This window comes from Hesperophylax consimilis, chromosome 9 (genome assembly GCF_061612785.1).
Source record: "Hesperophylax consimilis isolate HC1 chromosome 9, BYU_Hcon_1.0, whole genome shotgun sequence".
Taxonomy (NCBI): domain Eukaryota; kingdom Metazoa; phylum Arthropoda; class Insecta; order Trichoptera; family Limnephilidae; genus Hesperophylax; species Hesperophylax consimilis.
The window spans coordinates 7302497-7317805 of record NC_142844.1 but is presented as its reverse complement, the minus strand read 5'-3'; the positions used below and the strand labels follow the sequence as shown (position 1 = coordinate 7317805).

At 32.3% G+C, this 15309-nt stretch overlaps 1 protein-coding gene across 1 annotated transcript in view; it reads right to left on the bottom strand.

The window, feature by feature from the left end:
* The window catches only part of Pgant2 (polypeptide N-acetylgalactosaminyltransferase 2), a 230077-nt gene that overhangs the window by 136087 nt on the left and 78681 nt on the right, over positions 1 to 15309 (bottom strand). The gene's annotated exons all lie outside the window — the stretch shown is intronic.

Here is a 15309-nt window from a genome sequence, read left to right as displayed (position 1 = left end):
CTATGTCAAAAATTTGAACAAAAGAAAAACACATTTCAAATATGAAATGATTATTTTTTTTATATGAAGCAGATACTTTGTGATGTGACATTATAATTTAATAGAAAACATCAACTTTGTAAACACTATCAATTATTTGGCGGTTTAGGAATAAGCCGAAGTAGCTTAGTGGCCTAGAGCTCCTGACCGGTAATCAGAAGGGTGCGGGTTCAATTCCAAACAGGAATGGGTATTTCAGGTGAATAATTATTGCTCTTAATTATTTGTTATATTTTTATACCTAACGCCGACCAGGTTTCGCTACAACCGTAACTTCGTCAGGGCTGTAATCACAGAGAAAAATGAGTATTGTGAATATATATAAATTACAAACAATACAAAACAAAATTAACTTTTGTCTGTCCAACTGGGAAGGATTCCCGTTTCAGGACAGCCAAATTGTGTATTTAGTACATAATATTCTTACAATGGAATGGCGATGATGTCAAAACAAATTTTGAGAACATTGTTGATTGCATTCGAAGTGACAGGTTTTTTTCTTTATCCTTGAAAGAATCGCAAAGATGTACTTTATTACCAGGGTCAATTTGGATAACATTAGTAATTGCATTCAGAACAGATGAATGGTTTCTTTTGGGACATCACAAGTCTGAGATTCTTTCAAGGGCATTTTGGAGAACATTTACAATTGTATGGTTAGAATTTCCACATTTATAAATCAGTATGAATCCTATAGTACTATATTTTTAGAATTTCTTAGGTGATAGAAATTACACATTACTAGACCAGAATATTTGCCGTATGACATATGAATTTCTAATTTTAAAATTTCGAATCTTTATTTATAAAATGGATAGTCATTATTATACAATAATCGAAATAAAAACGCGCAAAAGATTTGTAAATTTAAATTTAAATAATAACAATAATGAAGATCAAGTTATTAGGAACAAAAATAACCATTTTTTAACTAGAAATAAAAAGTGGCTTTAGATCCTTATCTCTCAGAAGTATAAAATAGCCTTTTGGAAGATAAAAAATAAAATTTAACATAATATTATCAACGCTATTATATATTTTTATTCTATCTAAGTACTTAAATAAGTAATAAAAAAAGGTTTTTTTTTAATTAACGAAAGGTAGTAAGGTTTTTTTGAGTTATAAAACTTGTTATAAATCGGGAGAAATTGGGAGTATGCGGTGGGGTAAAAAATTTGGCTTCGCCCTTTTGCTTGTGAAAGGGTAGTAATCGGTGCGTTGGGTTGGTCTGGAGAAACCTTTAGTAGTTCGAAGCAACTCTTGTTTATTATTGAAGATGTGCGTTGTTTGTGTAGCGTTATTTGCATTATTGGCAACTGCATTGCTGGCTGATGTGAATAAACGAACTTGAGAACTGAAGCTGAATAAAGTTCCCACATTCCAACGGGGACAATAAACAATAACTAACAACTAATAACTTACACACAGTGTACCAAAGCTGCTGGTAACGGCACGGAATATCAATCGCCACACCTGGTATGTGTAGGAAAAGCTGTCTGTATTTACCTGGAACAATGAAAAAACAGTATTAAATTTTATATCAGATTTTAACGGCCAAAATTTTTATGTGACTGCCCTAATGATGGACGCTGTTGGCTTAAGGAGGTAGCATAACACAGCACAATACAAAAAAAAGATATATATATATATATATTCTTCAATATAAACACCTGCTAAACTGCCAAAGCAGTTTGTCAGCAAGTCAAGTTCACAATATTAATTATACAACAAAAGCACATATAACGAGAATCCACAAGAAAATAGATACAGAAGAATAACATTTGAAGGGACTACAATATAAAGGCATACAATACATAGGCAGATAGATATAAGACAATCAACATACTCAGAAGCATACACACACTCAAAAGCACGCAGAATACTTAAAACACCCTCATATATATATTTATATAATTAAATATAACAATCAATGGATACTAATGTATTTGTAAACAATATCAATATAGAAAATCTTGATCTTGATCTTAAAACCACTGTTTTAGTCTTTTTTTAGTTCAGTTGTGTAGGTAATATTGATGAACAGTAATACTTAAGCAACAATTACTGAAACCATTGAGTTAAAGTTTAAAATAACTGATTTATAAAAATTGAAAATACGTCTCAAGTTTTCTTATGGGAAATATTGAGAGCCAACTGATTGACCTTATTGAACTATTGTAACAAAGGCTTCACCCACATCACAAATAGGCGTAAAACCTCTAAAATGAAATAAAACTTTGTTTAAAAAAGTGATATAAAGTCATAAAAGATGGAAAATGAACAAAAAGCTAGCCTAAAAGTAAAAACATAACATAGTTTAACCTAAAACCAACAGTTTCTTCAAAATTAGTACATGCAAGAATAGTCAAATAAGTACATACAAACAAAATTAGTACATGTAAGAATAGTCAAATAAGTACACATAGGCAAAATTAGTAAATATAAGAATAGTTAAATAAGTACATATAGAAAAAAATAGTACATGTAAGAATAGTCAAATAAGTACATATAAAAAAATCTGACGATAAAGGGTTAAGCAGTTTTATTTATAAAAATAAATAAAATGATGACTTAATTAAAACAAAAGAATCGAGGAACAACCAATTTTATTAAATTCGATTGTTTAATCTGATAGTATTATTGTCCCAGCGTCTGGACGATGTAGGCCCTCTGATTGGTCAAATTAAAATTGTCTGTTTCGGGTAACTTGAATATTAAGACACGATTCCATACTAAAATAGGATCGCCTCATAATAATACGAGATTTCTTCAAAAGCATCGTTTCTGCTCATATAATTTTTGGATAATATCGAAGAAAATATGTTTTAGAAAGTTTATAATCCATTGGATTAATTACATTACAATGAAAATTCTCCACAGTTACGTGATTATGTTTGACGTTTATAAAAATTCACGCGTTTCTTCAAGATGGCCGACAGAGCGCACCTCTGGCGGTTTAAAAACGAACCAAATGCCTGGCGCGAATATTTAAATATGCAGCTCACAATACTTGACTACTTACCATTAACAAGCGTTTTATAAGAAGATTTCTTCTGGAAGCTTATCACTTTGTAATGGCATTTATCATTATTATTTTTTTTTCTTATTAATTATATCTGATTTTATATTGGCATGTTTTCTAATTTCTGAAATTTAAAAATTATTTATTTACGATGCTTTAAATCCTGAGTGAAGTATTTTAAGACCTGAATTTTTATCGAAAGTGTGATCATTATTCAAAAGATTATTTGCAAACTCAGATTCACTATTTCCATTTATAGCCCTCCGATATTCTTTAGTTCTGACTTCAAAGTTTCTATTGGTTCTACCTTTGTAAAAGAAATTACAATCATCTCAATTGAGTTTTTAAACTCCTGATTTTTTTGTTTGAATTTTGCTTTATTATTAAGAATATATTTCTTCATTGTTATTAGTGTAAAACGCCAGTTGAATGGTACCAGGATTGTTTATATATATAATTTTAGAAGTATCGTTATCCACAAACAGAATTCTACGCCATTGTTTATTTCTATCTTTAGAAAGACCGTTTGAAGAGAATGTGTTTAATTTTTTTATTTATTAGGTATTTCAACTATCAATTTATTAGAATAACCGTTATTAAAAGCTATTTGTCTTATGAATATATTGTTTTATGGTTATATGCTATTTGTTTTTTCAGGTCTTAAAATACTTCACTATAAATAATTTTGAAATTTTAGAAATGAGAAAACATATTAATATAAAAGCAGATATAATTAACAAGAATTTTTTTATTAACTCTTTTTTAAATATTTTCCCACTCAACTGGTCTTTCCCGTCTAACGATATTGTAATTCCTAATTATTATAAACCCAGCCTACTCTTACCCCTCCCCCCTCCTTCCACTTCTTCTTTCCCAATTGCAATCTATATTTAATTTTTGACTTCGGTGTATACAAAATAAAATGTAAACATTATATTTATTTATTTATTGGACAATTTGCATAGCGCCGCTTTTGTGAGATATCACCTCAGGGGCGCTATATTGTAATAATCTACCTTTATATATAGATTTTTACTCTCCTGATGAAGGTGTATATATAATCTAGCTTTAAGCTTTATTAGATACAGTAACAGTTGAAGGTAAAGAATTACCACCAGTTGGAGTAAAATTAACACCTTTTAATTCAACCGACTGTTAATGTCATCGCACAATTACCCTCCTTTTATTCATAAACACGGGTACAATTAATCGATATGTAATAATCTATTATTTAAGTCAACTTTGTTAAAACTATCTTTAATTGTGACAAACTAAACGATATTTTATTTATTTATTTATTTATTATTTATTAACGCCCTATCGGGCTTTTACATAGTAAGTTGACAGTATATGTATTTAAGTGTAACATGTACATTAATAAAATAGCTAAATATAATTTACTCATAAGGTATTTAGAAAATAATATGGTTTAGTAAATCAAAGTATGAAAACAAGATCTTTTTTAAAGCTAGTAAATATTACAAGTTAATAACTAGCAAAAAGGTCTAAAATTAGTTGCCTTTTGAAACTCTCAAAGTTATTAACACCAAATATGTCGATAAGTTTACAATATTTGTTTGCAAGGTGATGAATTCTTGGAATTGGTGAGTACAAAGAGTAGTTAGTATTGAGGTTATTGTTACATTTAAAAGTGTCTATGCTTCGAGTTTGTCTGGCAGGTACATTCATATAAATTAATTAAATAAATATTGATTCAACTTATAGACATTGACGGTTGTAACACATATTCAAGCACTGCAAGTCTCCTATGAGCTAATTATATTACGGTACGGTAACAGTTAGTATCAGTTGTAGACAATAATAGTAGTCAATAATAGTGTCCATTTGAAATAATCCATCACAAATACGTAAAATTTCATTTACTCAAACAACTGTCATTCTTATTATGCGTAAATTTAGCATGTTATTATTAATTAACTCCTTCCTGTTCCGTGTTTTAACAATATATATACTCACTCTCTCTCTGTGAATGTTCTAATATCTATCTATTAAATGTAACTGTTGTTAATATCACTTAAAATGGGCGAAGCCCAACGAAGAGCCGCCCGCAGGGCCTAGCAGAAAAAAACCCGCGGAGCGGGTTTTTAACTGCTAGTTAATTATTATTATTTCATTTTAATACGAGTAGATAGGTATAATTTGTATGTCTATTGGTATAAGGCAAATAATGTCTTGCAATAAATTATGAAGACTTTTTATTGAGTTTCTTTCAGATTGTATAAACTGTTTGGATAAAAAAAACTATTTTGCATAATATAAAATAAGTATAAAAATAGTCATGACTAATTCATTGAAGACCGATAAAATAGGAAAACAGGCCGCGCTATCAACTTTTAATTGTGTATTATTTATTAATATTATTATTAATATTACGGAATAACATCCTATCGGGAATAATCAAATAATAAGAAAGAAAAATATCGATTATTAAACTTTTTGTGAGTAGAGTTTTTTTACTCGGCAAGCAGAACCTATATTATATTTTACTTGCTGCAAGCCACGGCAAGCAACACCTATATTCTATTTTACTTGCTGCGAGTCACACGGCAAGCAGCACCAATATTCTATTTTACTTGCTCCAAGTCACGACGAGTAGCACCAATATTCTATTTTACTTGCTGCAAGCCACGGCAAGCAGCACCTACACTCTATTTTACTTGCTGCAAGTCACGGCAAGCAGCACTAATATTCTATTTTACTTGCTGCAAGTTACGACAAGTAGCACCGATATTCTATTTTACTTGAATGTTGAATGTTTTAGTGGGAACTTGTCTGGAGATAACCGTACTAATAGGCATAACAACATTCTATGTGATAAATTGCATTTTTTTAGAAGGGGTCTACATGAAGCCAGATAACCGGAATTAGTGATTTTCATTAGCATCTCTTTTCGATAATAAAAATATACATATTTGGCGTTTACAGAATTTCCCCAAAAAGCTATTAACCGTATTTAACAATTGGATATAATTGACCTAAGTTAACTTGGGGATGCTGTGTGGAGCCTTTTTTATGGAATAGAAGGAGAAGAAGTTCTGGGATAGAAAAAATTATGAGGGGTGGGTAGGAATCTATGGGTTAAAGTGTCCTTCGGTGCAAGGCGATGGATCGAGAGAGTCCAGCTGGAAAGCTCAAAAAGTTTCCATCAACCAGTCCCTCCCGATCCGACCCGCCATGCAGTAGGTGGGCAAAACGCATCCGCCGCCAAAACCTAGCCAAACCTCTCCCTATGAATCCGAGCACCAACATAGGGAACCACTTGTGGTGAACTATGACAAGGGTGTTGGTTCTCAATAAATAGTTCCCGGGGCGGCGGTACCCATACCCCCCTCCCAAATTGTACTATATATATTACATAGTCAATTTTTTTTTAAATCAGGTCAAAAAGTTAATAAAAATACGGTGTTTCAATCAAATTCATTTAATTTAAACGATTGTAACCACAAAACCACAATAATATCGTGTAATGATAAGATGCACGTGCGAAACAAAAATTAAAACTGAAAATTAAAAAAAAAATCCAAATTACGGAAATTTTTACAATGGAATTTATCAACCATTTAACAGACATATAAACAAAAACGAAAGACGATTGTATTAAGTTTTCCTTTTCTGCACTGTAAAATCATGACTTCAAAAGTCACGATCTTCATAAAATAATGCTAATTATATAAACGTTTTTATAACTAAAGCAAAAAACTAGTTTGATGACTTATTATTTCGTTGATGTTTAGTGACGTTGATGTTTAGTGGCTTATGTAAGTCAATGTTTGGTTATTGAATTGAAAGTAACGTTTTAATTATACTATATATTATTTTTAGCACTCGGCAAATATTAAACACACCTTGTAATGTATATTAAAAAGTAACCCAGTTATGAATGTAATCTCCTCAAGTATAACCACATCTGCATAGGTACTGTTAATTGCATTACCTAGTTGAATTAGAAGAAGGGTTATTCTGCAAGAACTAATGGATTTCGGAGTTGATGAACATATTAAATCTTAATAAGATGGACTATTTTACGCTTTAAGCAGACTCTGTTACTTGCTTTCGCGGTTTTCACGCACCTAATATTACGAAAGGTTGCCTGTTGGAGACATCTTTAAAATAAGTCAAAGTACGTAAGGATTTATAAATTATAACCTGCCAATATTGGTATCTATAGCCAAGCGTGATTAGTAAATAAACTACGATGTAAGAAGTCCAATATGGCAATTTGAAATGACTATTGCTATTATTATTTTCATTATTAGTAAAAAAAACAAAACATTTAAACATATTGTTATATAAATTAAAAGGGTGGTAGTCAGGGAGAAAAACCATACATAGTGTGTTAAGGGAGGTAATGAAAAACTTTAATCGTCGATTCCTAAACATATTTTGAGTAAAAAAGCAAATGAGAGATAAGATCATTTTTCAAATCGAAATCAATGGTTTCTTCGTCAGGATGAACGTATACTTAAATATTTATAAATAATACAAAATATATATATAAATCAAGAAGAAGACAATAATAATAAATCTAAAAGAAACATTAAACACAACAAAACACAGAATAATAAAAAAAAGATAACGGTCACAAATAGGGATCGAACCCAACTTTGTAACCATTTAAAAAAGGTAGAAGACAAAAATATGGGAAAAATTAGTTAGAATATGATATTGTTAATACTGAATTTGCAATATGAGATCGAAAAATATGACTATGCTTAATAAATAGGTCCGAGTGGCTTAAGAAAGATAAAACCTGTCACGCAGTTGTTGGGCAGATGCATCCGCGATCAAGACTTGGACAAACCTCACCCCAGGAATTATCCAAATAAAGAACATAAATTTAACTAGGGTCATCGACTATTTTTTGTCCTGTCTTTGACTAGAGTAGGCTTGAGTTGATTGGGTAAAATATTGTGTTGTTCAATCGAGATGTAAATTTGTATAAAAATCAAATACACTCCGCCCGCTACAGACACTCCTTTTAAAAATATATAATTGATAAGTTCAATTTTTTTCTTTCTTGAATTAGTTTTGAACACAACTTGTGTAATTTGTGGTGTTAAAGTCCGTGTAACTAAATCTTGTTAGGAAAATAACATCACTTACCTGTTTGCGAAGGTATTTACCTCTTTACGCAATATTTGCATTGTGTCTAGATTCTAGATGAAGTAACTTCCATATTATAAGGAATGCCGTTATAACCGCTTAATCTAAACGTAATATATTTCTTCCGCTGCATCTCTCGGTAAGACATCCCACCTTTTTCACAACATTAGATTTTTGTGAACAGAATAACTCTGAAGAATACCGATGTAAATTAAACATACTCGTAAATGACTTGGATTCGGATGCAGAAGAGTAAGCACGAATAGACAAAGCCAGAGAGACGTTCCTATGCAGGATGTATCGGCAAGTACCCGACAAACTTTAACCAGCTATTCCTCAGCACATTTGGAGTAAAAAATGTTATGGGCGCTTTGCTGTCCGGTAACATTTTTTTTCCATTAAAAGCAAAAAAATAAATAAAAAATCCACACTCCGTCACTGTCATTTGCATTGTTTCTCGCATTCAACAGCTGTTATTAGCAATTGTGTCAAAAAGTGTCCTCGCTCTTTCGTACACACTAAATAATAATAGCTAAAAATGAGACGAATGGTGCCGTGCCATTTCGTTGTGATTGTAAAAGCGCGCCAACGTAGGTACGTACGTACATTATTCAACGAAACTCGAACAAAATATTGCCAGATGGGTTTTCAAACTTTGACAAAGGATAAAACATTGGTGACATGTGGTGAAAATATGAATAGTAAATTTTTTATTAAAAAAAATGTTACCGGACAGCAAAGTGCCCATAACATTTTTTACTCCAAATGTGCTAAGGAATAGCTGGTAAAAGTTTGTCGGGTACGTGCCGATACACCCTGTATAAAATGATAACTGTATTTAGAGGGATTATAAAAAGAGTTTACAATCTGAGCAGGGCCTCCGTGGTCGAGGGGTAAGGCTCCCGACTAGCAAGCTGGAGGTCGCGGGTTCAATCCCGGCGTGGTCAAGTAAATTTTATTCGAGTAATTTTTGTTATAACACAAATAACTAATTAAAAATAATATATAGTATATTTGCGGCACGTTCCATAGTTGAAGATCCTCTCATTATAGCCCTGGTCCAAGGCCAGCATTTAGTATTGAAAATGTGCTTGAAATGGCTTTGACCGTGCTTGGTGACCTGATATGAATAGCTAGGTACTTCCCCACCTCTCTCTACTCCATTTCATTTCCTTCCCAACTACCTTCAACCGCACAACACCCCCAATTGTGGATGACATTGGGAGCAGTGGGGACTTTTGTGTGGTTTCACACAAAAAGGGGCCTTGATTTGAAGATGTAATAAATTTGCTTTGATAATACAAGACGAAATGCAAAATTAATTTGATTTTCATGAATACGTATTCTGACATCATGATAATATAGTACAATATAATGTATTTACTAAAAGTTTATCAGCAAACCTGTTAATCCATTCGTAGGGCCAGCAATCCCGTTTTTAACAGGAATCACAAATAATTTGAAGAGATTCTTAAGAAATTATCATTAGTTAATTTTTCACGTGAGTGCGTGCAGAAAAATGCGGTGGAACTTTTGTATGATAATAGTTTCCCAACGAAAGCGAAAAAATTGGTTTCAATTTTTACCTCTAATAAATCCAATTTGACCTCCAACGCTCTAACGCCAAACGGAATCGCTACAAGTATATTTAAATTTGACCAATATAATGACTGTGGGAAAATTTAAATTCCTCTGGTACCTAAGTATAGTGAATGAATTAATGTCTTGTAAAGAGGATAATAAAATGAGGTTGTATAAATTAGCTAGCCTTTAACCTTAAATAATACGATATATAAAGCAAAGAACGTGATTAGAAATATCAGATAATTATTGATTGAGTAGATTTGAGTATACCTTCAGGAAAATAGAAAATTAATTTAGTATGAGACAAATTGGGTTTATAACATTTATTATCAGTTATATAGTATTTATTAGTAAATAAAAACGAAATTATGTGAAATGGGTCGCAATTTCCTTGCGTCATTTTGCAAGAGGAAAATATTTAGTTATTTTGGGGTGGAAAATTAAAGAATCAACAACTATGCCAACTTTACAAACTCGGCACGGTTCGACGGCCTCCGCGGTCGAGGGGTAAAGCTCTCGACTAGCAATTTCTGAATATCACGGGTTCAAATCCCGGCGTGCGCAAGCAATTTGTGTTATTTCTCAATTTATTCATTTAAAAAAATATATGTTTTAAATTTTATTTAGAAAACAAACAAAGTCATTTATATATTTGGCATAAAGCAATTATTTACAATATTAGACCAATAATGTTCCATTAATTCTATATAAAATTCTAAATGGTGTTTACACCACCATTCACACTTGAAACGGCTTTAGCCATGTTTGGTAACCAAGTCTGAAAAGCCAGGTACTTCCCCCATCTTCATCTTTCCATCTCTTTCCTCTCCCCACCACCGTCTCACAACATTCCCCAATTGGGGATGAAATAGTATCACTGCCTCCAGACGGGAGCAGTTGGGACTCTTGTGAGGTATTCACTATAAAAAAAAATGGGTGTGTCAAGCCTACGCAAGACAGAAGTGAAACTTCTAGTATTCCTCTCTCTCTATTTTCATTTCATCATCTCTATTTTCTCTCTTAGGTTAGTTTGAAAATTAGAGGTTAAATAATTCAACGACGAAGCATGGATTTGCTTTTTCTAATATTTTCTTATAGATGAATGACGTTCGATTAATGTATAGTTCCAAAAATTTTCAATTTATTCACAAGTATACAATATTACATAAATAACAATATTACAATTAAATATCTCGTCACTACTCATTTTTAACACTGAAATTCTGTACCAAACCGTATGAACCACAATCAATTACGTATTTCACTCGTATTACACTCACGACGCAGTATACTAACCAAGCAGCTGATGCTTGGCGTGGCGCAGTTCGCTGGTGTCTGAGAGAGAGGAAAGAAGAGAAGAGAGAGAACGTTCGTGAGCGGCTCCCCCACCTCAACAAGCGCATATGGTGAGAGAGGGACAGTGAACGGTGAGCGGTGGTGGGGGTACCCGCATTTTCGTGTCGATCCTGACTCGGTTTTACTCCGAAATCCATTACGCGCCTAAAGAAGTTTCACTTCAAAAAAATTTAAAAAAGATCGTTGGGCGTATAATACAAGTTGTCTTCCATAGGACAAATTGTTAATTGAATTGAAGTTCAAAGTTTATCATCGAATATTATTCCGATTTTATTACGCAACATAACAAAGAGTTCCTTTAATATATATTAAAAATAAAAGTGTCATTGTAAATCTGATTGCCGGGAGGTAAAACTTTGTTCAAGGGAATCATAATATATAATATTATGTAACATTAACCACCTATAAATATGTAAAAACGATTAACATATATTTCTAAATGCCTGGATTAAATCTATAAACGAATTACGAACCGCACTGATTATCATATTTAAAAATGAATTCTCAAGATTTTTAAAGCTATCTTCGTATTGGTAAATGAAAAGCACCTGCCGTATTTCTTTAGCCAATTGTCATGACAGTAATTGCGATATTTGGGTACGCATTTGTGAGGCATAACAATCAGGTTAGAAATAGTCATTCCCACTGGAACGTTTTTGGCCACATATTGGCCAATATGCAAACACCATTGAACGTCCGCTGACCAAAATGTGGCCAATTGGAAGAGGTATCATAAAGTTAACTTAGTATAGTTTTTTGTTGTCTACATTGAATTTCTGCGAACCAAAATTATTAAAATATATATTTTTTGCAAATCATTGATCAAAAACATGAAAAAATGCATTTTCGAATTTAAATTTATATCTGTGATTATTAACTAGGTCATAGACAACACAAAGAAGTCATAATATTTAATATTGCTCCAAGTAGGTACCACGAAAACGCCTATTTTAAAGTAAATAATACGCAGAATTCTCGCGTTTAAATAATTTAACGATTTCTTAATCCTAAAAATATGGGATAAACGGTTAGATACATGTGCATTAAATCGTTCTCTGACAAGAAAAGCAGTTTATACGTCTCCCTATTAAAATTCGAAGGTACGATTTCGTGACAGAGGGCGGGATATTTACAAACCGAATGCTTTAAAAATTTCTGAGCGCGCGAGGCTTAAGCCCGAGACCATCCACACAACATCCCAAAAGATGACATAGGCCCTGAAGGAAATTATTTTCCTTATAGCCTCCTGTGGGGTTAGTATAAAAAAGGCTGACATTGATTACATAGCGGATAAGAAAAAAAGTTTAATATTCCGGAAGTGTAACTGTGATGTATGGTAATAAGTTGAGTGTTTAAGCGATAGATGGCGCTAGTCATAAAGCTCACTCCAGAGTCCGACAGATGTCGTTAGAGTGTAACAATTACTTGTGAGATGAGATTGACAGGGAACAAGCTTCTCGAACCAGAGAATTACAACCCCTCGGGTAATGAAAAGTATAGCTAAATCCAGACCTATTATTTGTAACGTAAATAAACACAACTATAAGTTGAACCTTTTACTTTTTAACATAGAGTTCCCAACACTTTAATCTGCAAAGTAAGGCGGATATAACAGTGACAAACAAATAATAGCCATGAAAGCACGTACCGGAAAGTGAAGGACTCTATACTAAAATTGTTATTATTTTGCTTCGAGATTTAGCAATATTATATTATAATGAGCTCAGGTAAATAATTACTTAATGGTGATCATAAGTATCTCCGATTATGATAATCGCAACAGTAAATAATAAATGAAAGTCAATTCCAGACTGAACTCAATCCTCGTTATTAACCTACGGAGATGCATGACAGTTTAATCGTGCAGTTTACGTTTCTCACGGAAATCGATTAGGTAATGATATTTTATGCTTTCTTAAGCATAATCATTCAACGGCTTCAGTACCTTCATTCGACTGCACATTTCAGTCGATGGTAATTGGTTGTGATTTCGTAAATAAACCCGCGCAAAGTGCACGTAAACAATCCAATCAAATGTTATACATTAATAAAAATTGTTGCTAAACAAACATAATTATTTCTTGACAAATATTTATCCCATAATCAAAACAAAAAAACAAAGCTCAATTTATTCAACAAATAATCACAACTTAAGCATGTAGAAAAGAGATATTACTGATAAAAACTACTGTTTATAAAATATTATTCAAAATCTGGTCAATTATTCGATTTCCTATTAAAACGGGACTGAGGGCCTTTAACTAATGAATTGAGACAGAGTTCCTAACAAGGTGTTAGTTATAAGCGAACGTTTCATGAGGACGAAGGAACGCGTGTTCATACAAATACTGATATGTCTGTCATGATATTTGTTAGGAAAAGAACGACTATAATTTTATCAGCAAATGGGCGTGCTATCACTTTTTTAACAGGATCATTTTTCTCCCCGTGTTCGTTGGGAGTTGTATTGAGTTGAACGATGTACGTTACACTTTGCGTTTTTGGTAAATATTCGGAATCGCTGGACACGGATTAGACGAAATATTTTTAATTAAAACCTTCTGATTTACCTTAATTACTATAAAAAGAATCAGACTGCATTTGGGATATTTTAATTTTAGCAAATTAATTTTATTAATTACGTTAATCGAAAAATCACTTTCGTTGTATGGGGTGACAGCTGGAATGATTTCTGTTGATGACATTTTTTCTTGTTGGTATTCCTGATATGAGTGGCTAGAATTTTAACCATTTACTGTATGCAAATACTAGGTATTTACTATATTGGTCAAACTCGAAAAATAAAATAAAGATATTTAGGTATGTTGTATGAATAAAGAAAAATTAAAAATATGGGGTTATTATAGTTTATGATAGGATAAAGGTTGGGTTATTACAGGTTAGGTTAGGTTGGATTATTGTAGGTTAGGTTAGGATAAAGGTTGGGCTATTACAAGTTAGGTTAGGTTGGATTATTATAGGTTAGGTAAGGTTTGTTTAGATTGCACATAAATTCTACTAAAAAAGATTTGTTTATAATGATATATATCTACCTAATCCATGTATAGACATACTTCCTTATTATATAGGTAAGCTGAAAAAATGAGAAAACCTTTCGTACGAAAGATTATATATTTTATTTACGTACAAGAAAGATATTTTGAAACGAAATTCAAAGAACGTGTAGAATTGCGAAATTGGGAATACCTCAACAGCGATTTCAATAAATCCGTCTTGTCAAATTCAGAGAAAAAACTTCGAGAGATTTCATCAGATTTTGACGTGATCGAAGCCCGGGTAAATAAGTCGGTATAACCATTGAACAACTTTTTATATACCGACTCCATAGAGTTGTGCTTTATTTCAAATGCTTTATAAAATCATCCTCGACAGCAAACATTTCCGTCATTTTGGCACTACATCCGTTGAAATTACAGAAACGGTAAATCATATTTAATTTTTAACTTCATACTACTAGTATTACTACTACCTGGAATTGTTCGAGTTCCGACACACTATCAATTTTCTGATTGAATAAATGACAAATATGAAATAAACAATGCGGTATGCATAACTTGAAAGTTCTGTGAACATTTTATTAAGCTCGAAAGCTAAAAAGATGTTGCGAACTGAAGATAATTAATTAATTGCGTTGGCCTAGAAACTCCAGACAAAAGCTCTGAAAATTTCAGGACGTTTGAGTTCACCCTTCGAGTCTTTTTTCTGATTTATTCAAACAGGTTTAAATTAACTGAGAAAATAGATTTTCGTCCTAAAACGTCTTAGCATACGTTTATTTTATTTTTCATATTTTGTTTGCGTTTTACTTTCATTTTAAATGGAATCGTAATGTAACCTAGTCTTTCTCTCCTCACCTCACTGGACCAACTCACGAGAAGATGGGATTGCTCTTGCGTAATAATAAACCACACTCGTGTCGTGATTCTAGTCCGTGCGGGGCTGGGAAAGTGATGTGAAACTGGAGATGGTTCTTCTGCAGATGAGCAAAGAATTTTATGTCTGCGCTCACGGGTAATGTTACCTACAACTTGGCATCGAAATATATGCACTACCAAAATGGCGAAATTTACACTATCAATGTCAAAATATGTGTAAAAAGTATATGATAAAAAACAGGAATGTCTATTGGAACCGGTTCTTGATTGCAGCGAAATTCTGGAGGA